Genomic DNA, 20050 nt, shown 5'->3' with positions numbered 1-20050 from the left:
TCAGTCACAAGGGGCTCCATGGTAACAGGGGGGCTGGGCTCGGGCCCACCATCAACGGTAAAGGGCGGGGGGAGGGACTGCCAACTGCCAAAAAGACGGCAGGTGAGTGTGGGGTGCGGGAGAAGGAAGGCCGTGCCCACAGCTCAGGCCCACCGCCAAAGATGACCCTGCAAGGTACTGGTCACAGTTGGACCGAACAGTTTAAACTGCTTCAGAAATCACCACCGCTAGGAATGAGCACGTCTTCCAAGTGGGCTTCTGCCCCCTCCACCCCACAAACAAGCCTTCAGTGAGGCTTCTGAAAGGGTACCCCTGAACTCAAGGGCGTCCCCAGAACCCACCCAGCTGAGGAGGACTCACCTCGCCAGCCGCCCCTCACTCTCACCCTGAGCTCAGTCCTCCCTGACTGACTCCCTCACTCGAGCTCAGCAAGCGCTTGACCAACCTCGCTCCAGGCACTTAAAATGAAACCACAGTGGGTACAGGGGTTCATTCAACCTGCTGCGAACTCGCCCTCTTCACTTTGACCCTGGGCTGCCAGACGACTCTGCCCCGTGGGGGCTGCACGGTGGAGGTCTGGGGTGTCCCTGACTCGAGCTGCGGCAGCCAGCGCCTCCCAGACCCCGCCAGGTGCTGCCCCTCCCTCCGCCCCCGAGTTTCCCACCCCCTCTCCTGGCCCCACTCCCACCCTCGTGGCCCTCCACTCGCCAGGGCACAGGCCACACTGCTCCTGGCTCAGCCCGGACCTCTGCTGTCACTTGAGGACCTCAGTCCCCGGGGTGCTTGGGGTCCTATATCCACCCATCTCAGCAATTACACACTCTGGGAGAGACAGAGGACACTTTGGGGTCCCGCCCGCAGTTCACCCTGAACACATTCTCTTTTTTTTCCTTTATCTACTGGAGTTCTCTGAGATGTCTTTTTGATACCTCAACTACTGCTTTCAAAAAGACTGTAAAATCACTGTGCTCAACCTGAAGAATAAAATCTTCACTTTCACCCTTAAAATGAAACTGGAGGGAAGCCTAAACGCAGTCAGTTTTTCAAACTGAGAAAGAAAACCCACATGTGACCACGTCACAGAATACAGGTCACGTAACCCCTCCCTCCTCAGCCTTCTGCACCCCCAGCAGCCCGTCATCATAAGGCCTGCCCTGGGCCGGCAGGGGCAGGGGAAGAGATCAGACCGGCTCCTCTGTCCCCAGGCCACGTGGGCCTCTTGCTTCACCTTCTTCACAAGTTCATGTGGCTTGAAACAGCCCGGGAAACCTGGGGATTCTGATCAGAAACACAACCGTGGGTACTAGGCAAGGACCCCTGGTTCTTGTTTACCCCGGTAGCAAATAAAGATGATCAATACAATTACTGTGACTGTTACATGTGGCTTCAGATAAGAGAAGACACCCAGGGCGTCCCCACTTCCAGTTACAGACGCAAGCAGCTTGTAGGGCAGCCCACCGAGAACTAGAAAAGTTAAACGCAGTTTAAAGGAGGTCCTTGAAAGTGAGAGTGAAGTCGCTCAGTCATGTCCGACTCTTTGCGACCCTTTAGACTGTAGCCTACCAGGCTCCTGTCCATGGGATTTTCCAGGAAACAGTACTGGAGTGGATTGCCACTGCCTTCTCCAGGGGATCTTCCCAATGCAGGGCTCAAACCCGGGTCTCCCGCATTGCAGATAGCAGCTTTACAGAGGTCCTTAGGCAGCCACAATCCAAGATTTCAAACAGAAGGGAAGCCCACTGAGGGAGCTGGAGACTGAGAGGGCCGCTCCTTTCCTCGGGGCATCTGAACAAAGCTGACTCTGCGAAGAAAAGGCAGGGAAAAAGTCAAGCAGAGGGGACTGGCTAACACAGCTCTGGACGGTTCCTTGGGCTGGGAAGACACAAATTTGAGCGGAGCCCTCACAAGTCAGTCCGGATGATAGAGAACAAGCTCCCCAAGAAAAGGGAGGCACAGAAAACATACCCAACACAGCCCAAACCAGCTGAGTGCTGAGTATCAGTCACCTCGTGATGCTCAGGAGACAGAGGGTGGGCTTCAGGACCTGCCGAGAAGGGGGGGCCCTGGGAGGCACCCCAGGCTTCCAGACAGAGACGCTGGAGGGCTCCTCCCTGGGGTCAGAGGGGGAAGACTGCTGAGACTGAGCTTACAAGGACCCCCCAGCCTCAAGTCACTCAAACCCTGAGTGAACAGAGAGCTCTGGGTCCACTAGAGGTCTGCGTCAGAGGAAACTCTGGAGAAGACAGCATCCCCAGAACCTCTAGGGTTATCCATACAGAATGTCCAACATGCAACCAAAAAAGCAAAGAAGAGTGTAACAACAAATGCGAGCAAGGGAAAAAGAACCAAACAGATCCAGAGGTATCAATGTATATCAGCATATCAGAGGTGTGCTAGAGGGATCAGATGCAAATGTCACCAGTTCAAAAACACACTTGAAAAAAGGAACAATTTCTGAGAATCAAAAGTGATTCTTGAACTTTACAATAACAGTGAATTGAATTTAAGAACTCAAGTCTCTAGGCTTAACATCAAATTGGACGTAGCTGAAGAGAGGATCTGTGAACTGAAGGATGGATCGGTTAAAAAACATATATATGTGGGGAAAAAAGTATAGAATATATCGAAGGAGCCCGTCGTTAACCTACGTTGTTAAAAACTATAAATGGGGACCCTCACGGTGGAGAAAAGACAGAAAGGGGAATAAGAAACACCTACCGGGGTTGAAACTTAAGAGTCTCTTAATGAAAGTGAAAGAGGAGAGGGCAAAAGCTGGCATAAAACTCAACATTCAAAAAATGAAGATCATGGCATACGGCCCCATCACTTCATGGCAAATAAATGGGGAAACAATGGAAACAGTGACAGACTTAATTTTCTTGGGCTCCAAAATTACTGCAGATGGTGAAATTAAAAGATGCTTGCTCCTTGGAAGGAAAGCTATGACAAACCTAGACAGCATATTAAAAAGCAGAGACATTACTTTGTCGACAAAGGTTCATTTAGCCAAAGCTATGTAGGAGCTCATTTAGTACTAGTTCATTTAGTCAAAGCCAGCAGTTATGTCTGGATGTGAGAGTTGGCCCATGAGGAAGGCTGAATGCCAAAGAATCAATGCTTCTGAACTATGGTGATGGAGAAGACTCTTGAGAGCCCCGTGGACTGCAAGGAGATCCAACCTGCCAATCCTAACGCCAGTCAGTCCTGAATATTCATTGGAAAGACTGGTGCTGAAGCTCCCATACTTTGGCCTCCTGATGCGAAGAACTGACTCACTGGAAAAGAACCTGATGCTGGGGAAGACTGAAGGCAGGAGGAGAAGGGGACGACAGAGGATGAGATGGTTGGATGGTATCACCGACTCGATGGACAGGAGCTTGAGCAGGCTCCGGGAGTTGGTGATGGACAAAGAAGCCTGGCATGCTGCAGTCCATGGGGTCACAACGGGTCAGACACTGAGCGACTGAACTGACTGACAGGGACAGTGGCAAGAGTTGGTTCAAGAATCAGACCACTGACTCAAAAATGAAAACCATACATTGGTTTCAGCAGCTCTGCGGGTGCCTAAGGCAAGAAGAAAATATTCAAGGGCTCAGGAAAAAAGGTGTGGCTTTGAAGTGCACAGTAACACTGAGAGCTGACTGTTCAAGAAAAACGAAGTCAGAAGATAATGGACTGGCATCTGTAAAATGCTGAAAAACAAATAACCACCAACCTGGACTGCTATACCCCACAGAAACACTCTTCCAAAGTGAAAGCAAAATAAAGACTTTTAGGGCAAATGGAAATGAGACAACTCATCACCCACAGACATGAACTAAAAAAATATTAGGGCAGTGGTTTTGGTAAAAGAAAAGTAGTCTCTGACAGAAATATAAAAAACAAGTAAAGACCAACAATGAGGTAACCGTGAGAGTAAATATTAACTCTACCAAACAATGATGTTAACGCCAAAAATATATCTAGCAATTGATAACAGTGACAAGGAGGAAACAGTCGTGTCAGGGAGGCAGTAAAAGTACTAAGTTAGACTTGAATGTAAAACACACGCTCTATCGGTGAATGGACACTCAACAACCTGACAGAGGAGTACAGAACTAGAAAAAAAGACTTCACACTTCTACAAGAAGCAAGAGAAAAGAACACAGAATAGGTCAGACAGACAGAAAACAAACAGTAACACGGTATCTACGCACTCAAATATCAACATTATAAACAGAGCAAATAACTCTCAGTAAACGATAAAAAGTGTCAAACTGATGACAATGAAAACTATACACTATTCAGAGGTCCCTGTTAAGACGGAAGATCTTTAGACAGGTGAAGGCAAAAGATACCCAGGCAAACAAGGACAGAAAACTGATGTGGCAATATCACTGTCAAATAGTGTCTAAAGTAAGAAGCATCACCAGCCTTAAAAAGGAGCTTCTCATACTGATGCAAGTTCAGTCCAGCAAGAAGATGAAGATTCTACATTTGAAGGTACCGAATAACATAACCTCAAGATATCAATACATAAAACTGACAGAAATAGAAAAGGAGTAACAGCCAAGTGCATATCACAGTGGGAAACGTTAAAGACACATCTCTCAGGGAACTGGGCTCCCTGGTGCGTAGTCACCTGCAGCCATGAAGTACCTGAATTGCGGCTGGCTCTACGATGAGATGTGCTGCAAGCATGAAGCACACACTGGATTTTAAAGACTTAGCATGAACAAAAGAATGTGAAATATGTCATTCGGTTTTATTACGTTGATTACACACTGAAATGATAATATTTTGGGTGTGTTAAAATAAAATACATTGCAAGTAATTTCACCTACTTCTGCTTTACAAAACGTGGCTACCGGAATCTGAATTACATGAGTCACAAACCTGATCTAACTGATACACACGGAACATTGCATTCTCACTGATACATATTATTTTCAAGAGCCCAAGGAACATGTAACAAAATGAATATATATTGGGCCATTAGGAAAGCTCAAACTCTTTCAAAGGACTGAACTAACGCGGGGGACACTTAGGGACTGCAGTGGGCTGGCGGTCTATGTGCCTCCAACTGCACCCCACACGCGGTGATGCGCCCAGGAGGCAGGCACTCTGGGAGGGCTCTGGGCAGGAGGGAACGGGCGCCCGTGCTGCGAGGACAAGGAGAAGCTGCAGGCAGTCTAGGAACCAGGAGACAGGCCTCACCAGACGTGGCACCTGCTGGTGATCCTGGGACTTCGCAGCCTCCAGTACTAGAAGAAACAACGTTCTGTTGTTTATCAACTAGTCTATGGTGTTTATGACAGTAGCCCCAAAAGACTAAGACGGGGCTCTTCATGGAATTAAGCGAGAAACCAAACAAGGGTCACCAGAAAAACACCCCCAAACATTAAGTTAAATGACACACTGCCTGAAGAATTTCATGGATAATCATTTTAAAAAACACAATGAAAACTAGAAAATACTTTTCGATAAAAAATCTGACTTACTCAAACTTGTGGGACGAAGCAAACTGTGTTTAGAGGGTAACTTAAAGCCTTACACACATATACTGGGAAAGAAGGAAGGCTAAACATCAATTACGCCTCTATCCCTGCTGCTGCTGCTGCTAAGTCGCTTCAGTCGTGTTCGACTCTGTGCGACCCCATAGACAGCAGTCCGCCAGGCTCCTCCGTCCCTGGGATTCTCCAGGCAAGAATACTGGAATGGGTTGCCATTTCCTTCTCCAATGCATGAAGTGAAAAGTCAAAGTGAAGTTGCTCAGTCGTGTCCGATCCTTAGCGACCCCATGGGCTGCAGAAACCAGAAAAAAAGCCAAGCAAATGAAACACAAGGCAGATGGGGAAAAAAGGAGCAGAAAATAAGGAAACCGAAAGCAAATATGGAATTTTTTCAACAAAAAGCCAAGCAAATGAAACACAAGGCAGATGGGGAAAAAAGGAGCAGAAAATAAGGAAACCGAAAGCAAATATGGAATTTTTTCAAAACAAAGCCAAAAGTGGGCTCTTTGAAAGGACTGCCAAAACTGATAAACCCCTAGAGAGACTGATTAAGAAAAAGAGACAAAGCACAAATCACCAGTATCAAGGATTTTTCAAAGGGGAGACAACACATCTTGCAGATAAGAAAGATGTGATGAACCACAGTTCACTTACTAATTGGAGAGTCCGCTGGCCTCAATAACTTCCTAGCAGCGGGGAAAGACTTTACATAACTAGAACCAAGAAGACATACAAAATCAGAAAATTTTATTTGCATGAAAAACATTACATCTGAAATTAAAAGCCTCCCCACAATGAAACCAACTGGTTTTGCCAATCAGTTCTTCCAAAAATCGAGGGAAGGAAACAGTAATCTCACAGGAACTCTGGGGGTAAACAAGGAACACTCTCCAACCTTGTTTTATAAGACTAGCATAACCTTGATACTAAAACCAACAAGGAAGAAGTACAAGAAAGTAACATTACAGACTCTGAATATAGATGAAATAATCCTAAATAAAACACTAACAAATAAAATCCAACAGAAGGAGAATACATCGAGATCAGGTTGGGGTTGTTTTAGAATCACAAAATTTTTTAAAAGTTAAATCACCACATAAAAGAAAATCACCTGTTTCAAAATCTACAGAAAATAAACTTAAGAAAAATTCATGTAATAATTTTAGTGCATGACTAAGAAAAAACGCATAGTAGACTAACAGAGAATAATTTACATATTTTGATTAAAAATATCTATCAAAAAGCTAACATCATATGTGACGGTGAAATACTGAAAGCTTTCCTCTGGTAACGGGAAAGAGACAAGGATACGTGTTCTCACTACTTCTGTCCACCACCGTACTGGGAACTGGAGATCCCAGTCCGCACAATAAGGCAAGGAAAAGAAAAGGGTTATCACAGTTGCAAAGGGGGAAAAAAGCACTTATTTGCAAACATAGTTGTGTGTACATAAGAAAATACAATTAGGATGATTTGAAATAAATGGATTTAGCAGGTGAATATAGAAAAGTCAATTCTATCTATTAGGAGTTTATAATGGCACTGAAAATATCAAGATATCTAATTAAACATGTACAAGACTTACAGCAAACTATAGACTTCTAAGATAAATTAAAGAAGATCTAACAAAATGGAGAGCTATCTATACTGTGTTCATGGATTATAAGAACAACATAACACACACACACGCACAGAGTTAACTGTGTGAGGTGATACGGGTGTTGGGCAATCACTCCACGACGTCTATGGGCATCAAGTCATCACAATGCAGACTTGAAACACACACAAACTGTATCTGTCAATGACTCCTTAGTGAAGCTGGGGGTCTAAAATCGGCACCTGGCACCTGGCAGGTGTGGGAACCTGGGTTCACGTGCAGGCTGCACACATTCTTACTCACAGGTGAGACCTGAAGCAACCCAGCAACTCTCCATTTTTCTGTTTCTGTTTTTCTCTCTTCCCCTTGCCATCTCTGTTGAACAGATTCCCAGTATCAAGTGAGCAGCGTCATTGCAGCGTAATGTTTCCCCATCTACGGCAGGAGCATGTAACCCCAGCAGACCTCCCAATCGCCCCGAGATAACTGGGGTGCCCCATCACAACAGAAAGCAAAGAAACACGACATTCCCCGAGACAGAGCTGCCCGACAGCAGTGGGGACTATGGTCCACCAGACTTCCCAAGGGGACCCCCAGGGGCTTGGATCCCACACTGGGCCCCTCAGCTTGAGGCCACACTTGCGTTTCCACCATTCTGGGAGTCCTGGCAGAAGAAAGCCAGGCCACGGAAGGGGGATGGTGTGGCCGGCCTGTGGGACGCAGGGTAGGGCTGACTTGGGTCTGTGCTGGGCTCCATGTCCAGTCACCACCCTTGGAGTGTACAAAGTTCTTGGGATCATTGTAGGTTTTTGGCAAAAAGCAATGGAGCAGAAGTCACTTAGGATGGTTTTTAAGAAGAAAACCTCACTGAGGATTCACTCAGCACCAGCCTCGGCCCCTCGTGAGATGCAGACTCCCGGCGGTCATCCACTGCTGTGCCCATCGTCCACCAGGGCAAGGGGAGGCCCCCGGACACCGGGTGCCACGTGGGGTTCTTCCCCCACTTTGAGTGAAGGGCTGCATCCCCCTGGATGAACCCGGCCCACCCCTCCACCTCTGATGCTGAGGCCCCCGTGCCTCCCACGACCAGAGGATCCAGCCTCTCCCGGACCTCCGTGTCACTGCACAGACCGTGTCCGTGCGGCTTCAGCAGGCAGGTTGAGTCCTGTGCGGAGCTTCCCAGCTCGCTGGCCCCGCTGCCCACATCGGGGCCGGGCAGGAGCACCACGTGTCCACTGAATGAGTGGATGAGGGCCGCTACATTGCCGGAGAAGATGATGAGGGGGAGGTGAAGGGGGCTGAGATCCAAGTGTCATTCCCTGATTCAGGCATCAGTGCGTATTGACTCATTTAACCTCATGACAAGACTGTGTGTCGGCGGGTGGGGGGTGGGTCCTGCCACTGGAGGACCTTGGAGCCGGCAAGTTCACTCTCAGTGTCCAGGGACAGCTGCAGCCGCTGGCCACACAAATTCATGCTCCCCCAGTTCTGGAGGCAGAAGCCTGTGATCAAGGTGGGGGCGGGGCTGAGCTCCTTCCAGAGGCTCCAGGGGAGTGTCCCTCTGGCCTGGTCCAGCCCTTGGGAGACCCCAGGCCTCCCTGGGCTTGTGGCCACATCACCCTGACCTCTGCGTCCATCTGCACAAACCTTCTCCCCTGGGTGGCTCTGTGCCTCAGATCACGCCCTCTTCTCTTCCAAGGACACCCATCATTGGATTCAGGGTCCACGTGCATCCCAGGTGATCTGGTGCAGCAGTCAGGAACTTACTTCCATCTGCCGAGAACTTTCATCGGAATAAGGTCACCTTGGCAGGCTGCAGAAGGATGGATGGCTTTTGGGGCCACCACTCAGCCCACTACACTTGTCATGAAGCCACAAGGCAGAGCCTCACTGGGCTTGGTGCAGGGAGCGTCGAAGAAGCAGGGCTCCAGTCCTGGGCTGCCTCAAGAACACACTTAGCATCAGGACACTAGGGCACAGGGACCAGATGGGCAAGGCTCAGAGGTGTGCTGGTGGGCGTGGGCTCACCTGCAGGGAGCCTGGAGCCTGACGTGACGCCCCAGGGCTGGGGGACACAGAGCATGGTTTGGGAATGGACACATCCCAGTACGGATGAGAGGAGGCAGGCCCAGGGGCTCAGGCCAGGGGAGCCCAGATCTTCCTGCTGCCCTCAAGGGGCCGGTCAGATGGGCACAGGAGGGAGCCGTGATGTCAGCAACCTGGGTCGGAGTCCTGGTCTGCTGCTGTGTTGTCTCTGGCGAGTGACTCAGCCTCTCTGAGCCCACCTTTTGCTCCTCTGCAAATCTTTGCCACACGTGACTATCTTCACAGTTGTGGGGAGTTCTTGGTGCTCTCAGCAGCCCCGCCCAACCCCGTGGCTGGGGCTATGCCGCCTCTCCACGACCTTGAGGCCGCTAAGACCACCCCTGCACAGACTCTCTTTGCAAAGAAGCTGGAGGCCGCTTCTCCTACCCCAGGAGCCCTGGGGCACCGAGACCCAAGAGGCAGCAATGCCTCTAGCCTGGGGGCTCCCGGGCAAGGGGTTGACCACATGGGGCACTGGGAGTGACTGTGGATGGCCCCCATACAACCCCGTCTTTTCTGTTACAGCCCAGGTTTATTTCTGTGTGCTCTGCTCAGCCGCACGCAAAGACCCAAAATATATTCCTCCGAGTCCGTGGAGATTTCTCTCGACGGTGGTTAATAAGCAGTGCCCGGGCCGGCATCCCTGGGAAAACACGCTCCGCTGTTTACATGAGTGACAGGGTCCCTTCCAGAAAAACATCTGGCCAGATCAGGAAAGGGTCGTGGGACTCACTGGACAAACAGGATGTCCTCGTTCTTATATACATGGGATGTTTTAAATGCTGGTACCCAACTTGACAGCAGCCTGCTCCTTGCGGGAAGAAACCGAGAGACGCTGGTACCCCCCTCCCCAGTCGGACTCCCCAGACGGTGGCTTCTGTCCGGACTGGCCCTGCGGGTGGGGAGTCTGGAGGCCACAGAACCGCAGGGGCCTCGAGGCTTGGCGTGGGCGTGGGGAGGGCCAAGGGGCTCTGGGAGGCGACAGGGTCAGGGCCCTTGCAATAGACTGCCACCAAAGGCTGGACAAAGACAAGAAGTAAGAAAACAAATGCCACACCTTAAAGCTGCTCAAGAGCCAAGAAGGCCAGAAGAGTGACCAGGCCTGCGCCGTCCAAGGTGGGGTGGGGGGGGAGGCCCGCCCAGCACAGACTGGATGGGGTTAAACCTCCGCTCTGGCTCAACTCACACGAACGGAGACCCCACCACAGTCACTCCTGGCACTTTCCTTTGCGAAGGAAGAAGGGAATCACAGAACAAGCAACACCATCCCCGTGGGGGACTCTTGGTGGTCGAGGACGCCAAGGGCCCCTCTGCGTCCTCACGGCTGCCTGAGCCTGTGTGTCGTGCGTCACGGTCACCCGTCTCCGCTGAGGGGAGGCCTCCGAGCTTGTTGGAAGGTTGGCCTCAGCGAGGCCGAGCTGGGGTCCCTAGCTGCCCCCAGAGGGCTCCCGGGCAGCACACCTCCCCAGCCCACCCTGAGCCCACAGTTGCCGCCCACCCCAGAGGGCCCCGTCACTGCCATCAGGGAATTAGGGGGTGCCGAGTGCTCAGACCCGAGGGTGGTGGGGGCGCCTCCATGACATCCTGTGTGCACCCCTCCTCGGCTCACGGTCCAGCAGGAGCTGTGGGGGGCGTGTGTGTATGGCAGGGACACACAGGACGGCTCCTGAGCACTGCCGGCCAGGAAGCCCTGGAGCCCCGGTGGGAGGCCTGGGCTGGACTTCTGACACCACAGGGGCCTGGCCAACCTCCCGTTCTCTGTGCCCTCGGCTTCCTCAGCTCCAAGGATAGCACCACCTCTCGGAGAGCCTCTGATGCCAGGGCTGCTCTGTAGGAGGGGTCGTGTTCTCCTCGAATGTGTTCAAGGCACGTGATGCCTGGTCAGTCCCTAATGACCGGCTGCATTCTTGGCAGCCCTGGGGCCTGACTGCTCTTCCTGTTGGCACCAGGGTCCCGCATGCGTGTGAGTTGGCAGGCCTGTTCCAGGCTGGGTCTGTCTGCTTAGGTGACAGACGTGCTTCCCGGGAGGAAGAGCAGCTGGCACGGAGTAGGCCTCATCCCCTCCTCCTGATCGGCGCCAGGACCAGCCTCCTTCTAGTTCCCGGATTGGGAAGACAGGGGCCCTTTCTGGGTCAACTGAACGTGTCATCTCATGGGAGCCTGGCTTTATGATATTTGCCGACTGATCCAGGGGGTTGGGGGGACAGTCCTGCTGAGCTCCTACTGTGTGCTCGCAGAGGATGTTCCCGCGGTCCTTCCTTGACTTCTGGCAGCATCCTCGGGTTCACTTGAATTCTCTTGGACGAGGAGGCAGGCTTGACCGCCACTGGGGGCTGACCCTGGCTTGCTCACGCCCGCCCTCCACCTGGACGGCTCCTGGAGGGGACAGGAAAGGGCTCAGTCCCTGGGCAAGGGAGGCCTTTCTGCACCGTGGTTCCTGCTGACCACATCTGCACCACCCTGGAGGAGCGGCTGTGGTCACTCGGGCACGGTCACATGGGTGCTGGCCTAAGCATGCCTTCTACACATCCTAGACATGGTACCCTCGACTGTCTCCAGTGAGCCAGACCCAGAACGTGGTCTCTGAGTTAACTGGGGCTGCAGGACTGGCTCGGAGAAGGCACTGGCAAGCCACTTCAGTACTCTTGCCTAGAAAATCCCATGGATGGAGCAGCCTGGTAGGCTGCAGTCCGTGGGGTCGCTAAGGGTCAGACACGACTGAGCAACTTCACGTTCACTTTTCACTTTCACACATTGGAGAAGGAAATGGCAACCCACTCCAGTGTTCTTGCCTGGAGAATCCCAGGGACGGGGGAGCCTGGTGGGCTTCCGTCTATAGGGTCATACAGAGTCAGACACGACTGAAATGACTTAGCTGCAGCAGTAGCAGCAGCAGGACTGGCTGGGGTAGATTTACCCCTCAGCTCTCGGCACAGGGTCTGGCTCCCAAGGCCTGGCTTGTTGAAAGAATAAAAGACATGTATTCATTCACAGGCCTGCTTTGATGATGGGTGGGTAGGTTACTCAGATCCACCCTCTCATGGTAAACAATTATTAAAAAAAAAAAAAGTGTCACGCCTTAAAGTTGCTGAAGACCCGAGAAGACCCAGAGGAGCAACTGCCCAAGATGAGGGATCTAACAGAAGACCCTTCCCTCCCCATGGAGCCAGACTCCCAGGAGATGACACTTTCAGGTGACCCAGAAAGGGCCTCCCTCCTCCAGCCACGGGAATTACAAGGAAGGTGGTGCTGGTGCCGAGCAGGGGAAGAAGCAGGTGAAGACCCCAGTGGGTGCAGGCACATCAGCCCGTGACCGTGGTTCAAGGGGATCCTATCCATAACGCCCTCAGATGAGTGGAGAATGCAAGTGCCAAGTCTTTCTGGATAAGGGCACCTTCTTCCCAGGCTTGGGAACTGCCCCGTGGGTTATGGAAGGGTGGTGGCCAGTGGAGAAGAGCACCAGGCCCATCAGGATGAAAGACAGCTGGAGTAGAACCAGCAGAAGTGACCCCCTCAGCTTTGGGATTCTGAGACGATTAGATGCATAATAAATCTAATAAATCAGCTAAGCTCACCTCGTTTAGAGAAATAAACCTCAAGATAGAAAGGTCTTGCAAAGACAGGAAACCATTAAAGAAAACGACACAGCCAACTTGGAAAAGAACCAAACAGAACCAAATAAAAAGTGTCATAACGAGAAGCGAAAACACAACAGACACGTTTGAAGACACTTGACCTCTTCAGGAAAGGGAGACACGTGGGCACAGAGCAGGGGGCATGCTGATAATGTGTGCAGCCCCCTGCCCAACCCCCTGCTCTCCAGGAAGAAAAACCAACCCTGATCTGTAGCTGCATCATTTGCCAATTTCCGCGGTGTAAATACTCCCGCCGTGGCCTGATTCATGTACCAAAGGATTAACACCCTGCTGGCAGAATTCCCGATGAGCCAGAAAGAGCTGACTCTGGCACACTACCGGCCGAGAGACATGGGAGGACGTCAGAACCGCAACCCGAGGGGCACAGATTTCAGCCCGACTACCTGGGACCCGCGCAGAGCCGTCCTTGGGGAACTTAAAGACAAGACTCTTTAAACATGTCTGGAATTCACTTTATAACTTTGTCATTTCCTTCTCCAGTTTATAACAAGTACGCTTCCACAAAACCAAAAGAGGCCCAAAGGAAACCAGGTGGGGTGTATAAAAGCCTCAGCACTTAAGACTCAAGAGACATAAAAACTTTATGGGCAAAGAAATGCATGTGTAATGGTGGAATTATGAATAGAGATATGAATCGCTTCGGGACTAGACAATGGCCCCTGACACCTCATTGTAGGAGAGGCTCATGGCATAGGCACTAAGCCTGGGGGTATGAGTGAGATGGGGGCTGAAGACCACATTTTGTTGTTGTTCAATCACTAAGTCACGTCCGACTTTTTGAGACCCCATGGACTGAAACACACCAGCCTTCCCTGTCCTTCACCATCTCCCACAGCTTACTCAAACTCATGCCCCTGGAGTCAGTGATGCCATCCAACCATCTCTTCCTCTGACGCCCCCTTCTCCTCCTGCCCTCAATCTTTCCCAGCATCAGGGTCTTTTCCAATGAGTCGGCTCTTCACATCAGTTGGCCAAAGTACTGGAGCTTAAGCTTCAGCATCAGCCCTTCCAATGAATAATTTTCACGGTTGATTTCCTTTAGGATGGACTGGTTTGATGTCCTTGCAGTCCAAGGGACTCTCAAGAGTCTTCTCCAACACCACAGGTCAAAAGCATCAATTCTTTGGTGCTCAGACTGCTCTATAGTCCAGTTCTCACGGTTCAGGGCAAAGAGTCTGACACGAGGGCGCAGCACCCAAGTTCAAGTGCTGGTTCTGCCCCTGCCGGGCCCAGTGGCCTTGGTCTCCTTGCCCCACCTCTCAGAGCCTCAGTTCCTTCCCTCGGTAAAGGGATCTGACCCTGCACCACAAGCCGGGTCGGGATGCCCCCACAGGGTGGGGATGGGGGTTTGCGTCCAGGCTGACAAGTCCCCAAGAACACCTGCTGCTGCACTGTCCTTACATGCGGAGTTGTCGAAATTAGACTTGAGGTGCCTCAAAGTCGAGAACCCCCACCCCAATGTCCAGGCTATGAGGATGGACCCCCGCCCCCAACTCCATGCTCATCACCACACTTAGCCAAGTCGGGGAACTGTCTCGGACACCAGCTCATGCCCACAAGGCCTCAGCTGGAAACTCCAAGAAACACGTCCCTCTCCCCTGTCCCATGTCCATGGCAACCGTGCCCATCCCCCGGCAGGGAGGACGGGCCATCATCTCCATTCTACAGATGGAAAAACTGAGGTTCTGCGTGCGGAAGCCATGTGCCTGAGGCTGCTCAGCCCCCAGGAAGTGGTCAGGCTGGGTCTGGACCCGCATACGTGGCCTCAGAGGGGATAGGCGGGGTCTGAGCCTCCCTGGGAGCTCAGGAACCCTCACCACCTGACCGTGGGTCCTGGAGTCTAGTGTGGAGGCGGCTGCCATCCTCCGGCAGGCAGCTCCTCACTTGCTTTTCAAAAAACAACATCCACAAAGACAGGAAACAGATGCCGCCGTGGGCCACACCAGCTCCGGGGAGGAACGAGGAGAAACTACAGCCCTGGGGTGTGATGGCGAGCCCTGAACAGCAGCTTGAAAGCAAACTGACCTGGTAGTCTGCGGCCTTAACAATTCTGCCAAAGCTGGAGTCAAGTTCAACATCAGGCCAGTGCAGGCCTCCATCGTCCCCAGTACACAGCCGGGATTTTCCTGTGTGGCCTTCTCGGCAATGACCAGTGGACATAAATAATGCCCTGGCTCTGAGATTGGACTTGAAAAATGCTGATGGGTTTCAGTTACAAGGAAACATGCTGGCCCACAAGCTGCTCTTGTCCGTTTCCTAGGAACCCTGGCTGCTGACCCCAAAGCCATCAGAGGGACAGAAGAGTTGGGGGTGGGCGGAAGAGGCGCTCCTGCAGAAGGAAGGCCTGGACCACCTGCCTCCGGAACCTTCCCCCACCATTTCTATCCTGTCTGCTTTCCCAGGGGTCTCTGACATGACCCCCCTCCTGGACCCTCATGTGTGAAACTGACTTCGGGGGCCATCTTTTGGATCAAGGTGTCAGATCCTAATTTGACAACCAGGGTCCCTCTTGTGGGTGGCTGGGCAAGCAATTTTTAAGCTGAGTCCCTCTGGGCCCACGGTGCCTGGCAGAGCGTAGGGGGCAAGTGGGTCACCTGTGGTCACAGCCAGCCGGCCAGGCTCAGCCTCCATCCGTCCTATACATTAAGTTATGGGCACGTTTTGTCCAGACCCGCCACTCCCCCCTCCACTGGGTTCCCGGCCCAGGGCACCCAGTATTGTGTGCGGTATCACTCTGGATAACCCAGTGATGTAATGACTTCTTTCCCAGGTGGTTCAGCAGAAAAGAACCCGCCAGCCAATGTAGGAGATGCAGGAGACCTGGGTTCGCTCCCTGGTTCGGGAAGATCCACGGGAGGAGGAAATGGCAACCCATTTCAGTATTCTTGCCTGAAAAATTCCACGGTTAGAGGTTCTTAGGGGCTGGAGTTCACAGGGCTGCAAAGAGTTGGACACGAATGAGCAACTGAACATGCACACGGTCGTGTAAACACTGCTGTTGTCTCTGTTTGACAAATGGTGAAGCTTCATTGCTGTTGCTGTTCAGTCATCAGATTTTGTCTGATTCCTTGCGACCCCATGGACTATACACTCCATGGAATTCTCTAGGCCAGAATACTAGAGTGGGTAGTGTTTCCCTCCTCCAGGGGATTTTTCTGACTCCCCACATACTGTAAGACTAAACTTGAGAATTCTTGTTTTTTTTATTTCATTTCAAATAGCCTTTGGGTATCTGAAAGGACAGTGTAGGTACTTTCAAGATGTCTTCTACAAAACAAAGCCCTTTTGGCAAATGTGGTCATAATACCCAGGTAGATGTTGCTGTTTTAAGTGTCACATCACAGCCAGAAGCAAATTCTGAGCTCTTCCTCTGGCAGAAGCAAATTCACAAAATAAGCCAAGAAAGAGAGCTGGAAAAACAAACCACACCAACAACCAGAAAAGCATTCCTCACGAGACAAAGCTAGAAAAAAACCCAACATCCTTGTGCCCCAAAAACCCTCTTGGAAATGAATGTTCAGGAAGGAAGAGATGAAACATGTCAAGTTCCAGAGAGGCAATGCCCATAACCAGTGTAGTTTAGAGACGGCCTGACCACTCAGATGGTTTACACCAATGTAAACCCTTTGCAGACAGCAGTGACTGATGGTCGTCACCGCAGTAAGTGTTTAGTCTGGTGACAACCTGTCCTGGGCACCACATAAGGGAGCAGACCTGGTTCTCTTCCTTCGTCCCACACCATTCACTCATGAAGGCAGCTCAGGTGCTACCTTGCCCTGCCTGCCTGCCTGGCTCACCCATGAGCTGTGACCACCTCCAGGGAAGGACTCCGCCTTCTCTTCTCTGTGCACCATGAACCTGCACACAGTGGGCCTCCAGAACCTCAGGAGACTCATCCCACCTCCACTATAGCCAGAACCCTCCCCAGGCATTAAAACAGCTGTGGAGTCACTTTGGCCCAAGCCCTGGTTACGGATCCCTGGAGCCTACTACAGCCTCTACAGTGTGATCAATCAGGTCCTTTATACACAGATTCCCGCCTGTCAGTTCTGAGCTTTGGATTCATTGTCACTCTGTCTCTCCCCTGGCAGCAAGGTGGGCCGCGATGCAGACAACGGAGCTCATGAGCTGAGTTTCAAAGGACAGCGATGGATGTGCAACCTGTTGCAAACTAAAGGAGGGTCCCTGCATGTCTCAGAAAAGGCCTCCGGCGTGCAGGTGTGGAGGAGGGCCCCCACGGTGCAAAGGAAAGAGAGGTACTCAGGGGCAAAAGCTCTTGGCCTCTCCTGTAGCAGCTCCAGTTGGTAGCTCGTGAACAGTGGACAGCCAATGTGGTCACATGAGCGTGACTCTTATTCCCTCACAAAGCAAGAGAAAGGGGGCAGGGTGTGGGAGTACCCGGAGGGTGTGGTGGGGTGTATGGAGGGAGGTGTCCCTCCTCTCTTCAGTGCAAATTGCTTTTGTGAGTCTCAGACCTGCCAGAAGGCAGTCACCAAGTCAGGTCCCCACAGTATCCAGTGTGGGCCGGATGCCTTAGCCCCTGTCACATGGACAAGCCACACCATTTGGCTTCCCTGAGTTCCAACAGTAGGATCTGGGGGCTTTTGTCTAGGTACACGCTTCCTTGCTGTAGCTGTGCTACCCCCTTCTTTGAGCCCCAGTTTTGTCCTCTAGAAAAAGGACATCGATTGCTACCTTAGCAGGTTGCTACCTTAATCCCGTGAAGACTACTTAGGGTAATCCTACAATTAATAGCTGGCCTTAAGAGATACTGGGCTTCCCTGATAGCTCAGCTGGTAAAGAATCCTCCTGCCATGCAGGAGACCCCAGTTTGATTCCTGGGTCAGGAATGCTGATCCGCTACAGAAGGGACAGGCTACCCACTCCAGTATTCTTGGACTTCTCTTGTGGCTCAGCTGGTAAAGAATCTGCCTGCAAAGCAGGAAACCTGGGTTCAATCCCTGGCCTGGGAAGATCCCCTGGAGAAGGGAAAGGCTACCCGCTCCAGTATTCTGGCCTGCAGGATTCCATGGACTGTACAGCCCATGGGGTCGCCAAGAGTCGGACACGACTGAGGGACTTTCACTTCACTTTCAAGAGACAGGACCTAAATCCAGATTAAACTGGAGTCTCCCAGTGTCATCTGGCATTTCTTCCCTGAAGCCAGCCAAAACCCACACAGGTGCATTTCCAGGGTCTCCACTTAGGCAGCCTGACAGAAAACCCAGCGTGGTTCAAACAAGCTGACAGACAAGCAGGAGAGGACTCACGGGCAGACGGCTTCCCTCCGGGTCTCAGGTGGAGCTCGGGGACCACAGCAGAAACCGGCGCTCTCAACCCGGGGGCTCAGCAGCGTCCTCCTTCTCAGGCCGGCGGCTCTGCCCCGGCGGGCGCGGGAAGGCCACCAACCGCCGCAGGCTGCACTCACGCCCCTCCCACTGCTGTAGCCTGACCTCTCCCGGCCCCACCCCTTCCGGCGGAACCAGAGCTCCTCTTCCCTTGATTCCAGCCTGAGGGCCGGCCCTGGGCCCCGATTGGTCACCGCCCCAGCCCTGAGCCAATCACGGTGGCCAGGGAGGATGGAACACACCGATTGGCCAGGTCCAGGTCATGTGACCACACTCTCCAGGACACGTGTGAGCTGCTCTCCCCGTGTCAGGGGCGGAGACAGTGCGGTGCACACAGCGCAGGGCTGAGAGTCCAGTGACTGTGTCCGTGTGCTGTGTCCTGGGACGTGCCTGCACTTCCTCTCTACATACCGCTGTGCCCTCTGCAGGAAAAATATTCATGACACACCTCTTCCCTTCCCAAGCGCTGTTTCATGCACCCACATTCAAGGGAGCAAGACCTCCTGTTTGAAGGTAGGTTTGGAGATCCTCTCTTAACCTCTGGGCTTGTTTCTTGTATCATGTTAGAATAATTTACTCAGTCTAAAAGCCCCCACGAGCACCGCCACATGCTGCTTTGCCTATTCAGGATTCTTAGCTGTTCTGAGTCGGAGAAGGCAATGGCAAGCCACTCCAGTACTCTTGCCTAGAAAATCCCATGGATGGAGGAGCCTGGTAGGCTGCAGTCCGTGGGGTCGCTAAGGGTCAGACACGACTGAGCGACTTCACTTTCAGTTTTCACTTTCACACATTGGAGAAGGAAATGGCAACCCACTCCAGTGTTCTTGCCTGGAGAATCCCAGGGACGGGGGAGCCTGGTGGGCTTCTGTCTATGGGGTCACGCAGAGTCGGACACGACTGAAGTGACGCAGCAGCAGCAGCAGCAGCTGTTCTGAGTAGAAGGCATGGCCCAGGGGCTTCCCGAAGGGAAGCACATGAGAGGCTGAATCACTGAATCACTTTGCTGTACACCTTGCACAAACAAATCATTGTAAATCAACAGTACTTCAATTTAAAGAAAAGGTATTCTCTCATCAAAAATGGTTCGAAATTTTGTCAAGTTTTTCCTTCAGTTGGTTTTTGGTATGTGTCTATTTGGTTTGGTGGTATTTTTTGAGGTAGGGATCCAGCTTACCTTCCCACATGGATACCAAATTGTCCCTTTGGGAAGATTCGTTTGTCCTTTCTCCTGGAAATGTCCTTTCTGCTTTTACACATTAAGAAGCTTTTTAGAAAATGCCACGTATCAAGAACTTTAGATCTTTGGTAGTTTGTGCAGCGCCCCAGAGGCACGTCTCTCCTTCTGTGTCTTCTCTCCGCGTCTCACCATTGCCAGTTTCTAGTGCGCACGGGTGCCCTCAGAGGGTTCTCTGCAGTGAACTGTATTTCTGTGAGGACAGAGGATGTGAGCACGGAGGAGGGCCTGCGTCCCCAGTGACCGTGTGGCCGTGCTCAGCGACCCCGATATTGAGTCTGGCTGCGACTTCCTGTGGCAACCTCTGCGTTTATTCCTCTTGGTGTCTGGATACACAAAGCGGTGCTGGTCGATTGGGGCTTGGGTCCCTGGGTCCAGCAGTGGGGAGATACACCCACAGCCTGCGTTTCCATTTTACTTTCCTCCTGTGGGCTCTGCTCAGCTAGCGTGGTGACTTTTCATTGTAATCCCTGTGTGTAACCTTTGGTTAGTTTAAAATTGCTCATTATCTGGTAAATATAATAATAGTGAGGATGCAATGAAATAATGAGTATAAAAGGAATTTCTAAGACAATAAAATTAAAACATAAACATATTGATTTATGATCAATATGGTGATTTCACTAATGCATGTGCAA

At 51.7% G+C, this 20050-nt stretch overlaps 2 protein-coding genes and 1 long non-coding RNA gene across 8 annotated transcripts in view; 1 reads left to right on the top strand and 2 right to left on the bottom strand.

The window, feature by feature from the left end:
- Positions 1-20050, top strand: part of LOC148773936 (ferroxidase HEPHL1-like) — a 226320-nt gene that overhangs the window by 108244 nt on the left and 98026 nt on the right. The window lies entirely within an intron of this gene.
- LOC129557794 (liprin-alpha-1-like) overlaps positions 1-20050 on the bottom strand; it is a 74334-nt gene that overhangs the window by 19948 nt on the left and 34336 nt on the right. The gene's annotated exons all lie outside the window — the stretch shown is intronic.
- LOC148773937 (uncharacterized) lies at positions 5704-18982 on the bottom strand. The gene is made up of 3 exons (XR_016036452.1): positions 18101-18982; positions 6147-6205; positions 5704-5784 (listed from the first exon to the last, which is right to left on the bottom strand). It is a non-coding gene; the product is annotated as an uncharacterized LOC148773937 (long non-coding RNA).

This window comes from Moschus berezovskii, chromosome 25 (assembly GCF_049115385.1).
Source record: "Moschus berezovskii isolate FMDL1 chromosome 25, NW_MosBer_1.0, whole genome shotgun sequence".
Classification (NCBI taxonomy): domain Eukaryota; kingdom Metazoa; phylum Chordata; class Mammalia; order Artiodactyla; family Moschidae; genus Moschus; species Moschus berezovskii.
This window is presented reverse-complemented; position numbering and strand designations above follow the sequence as displayed.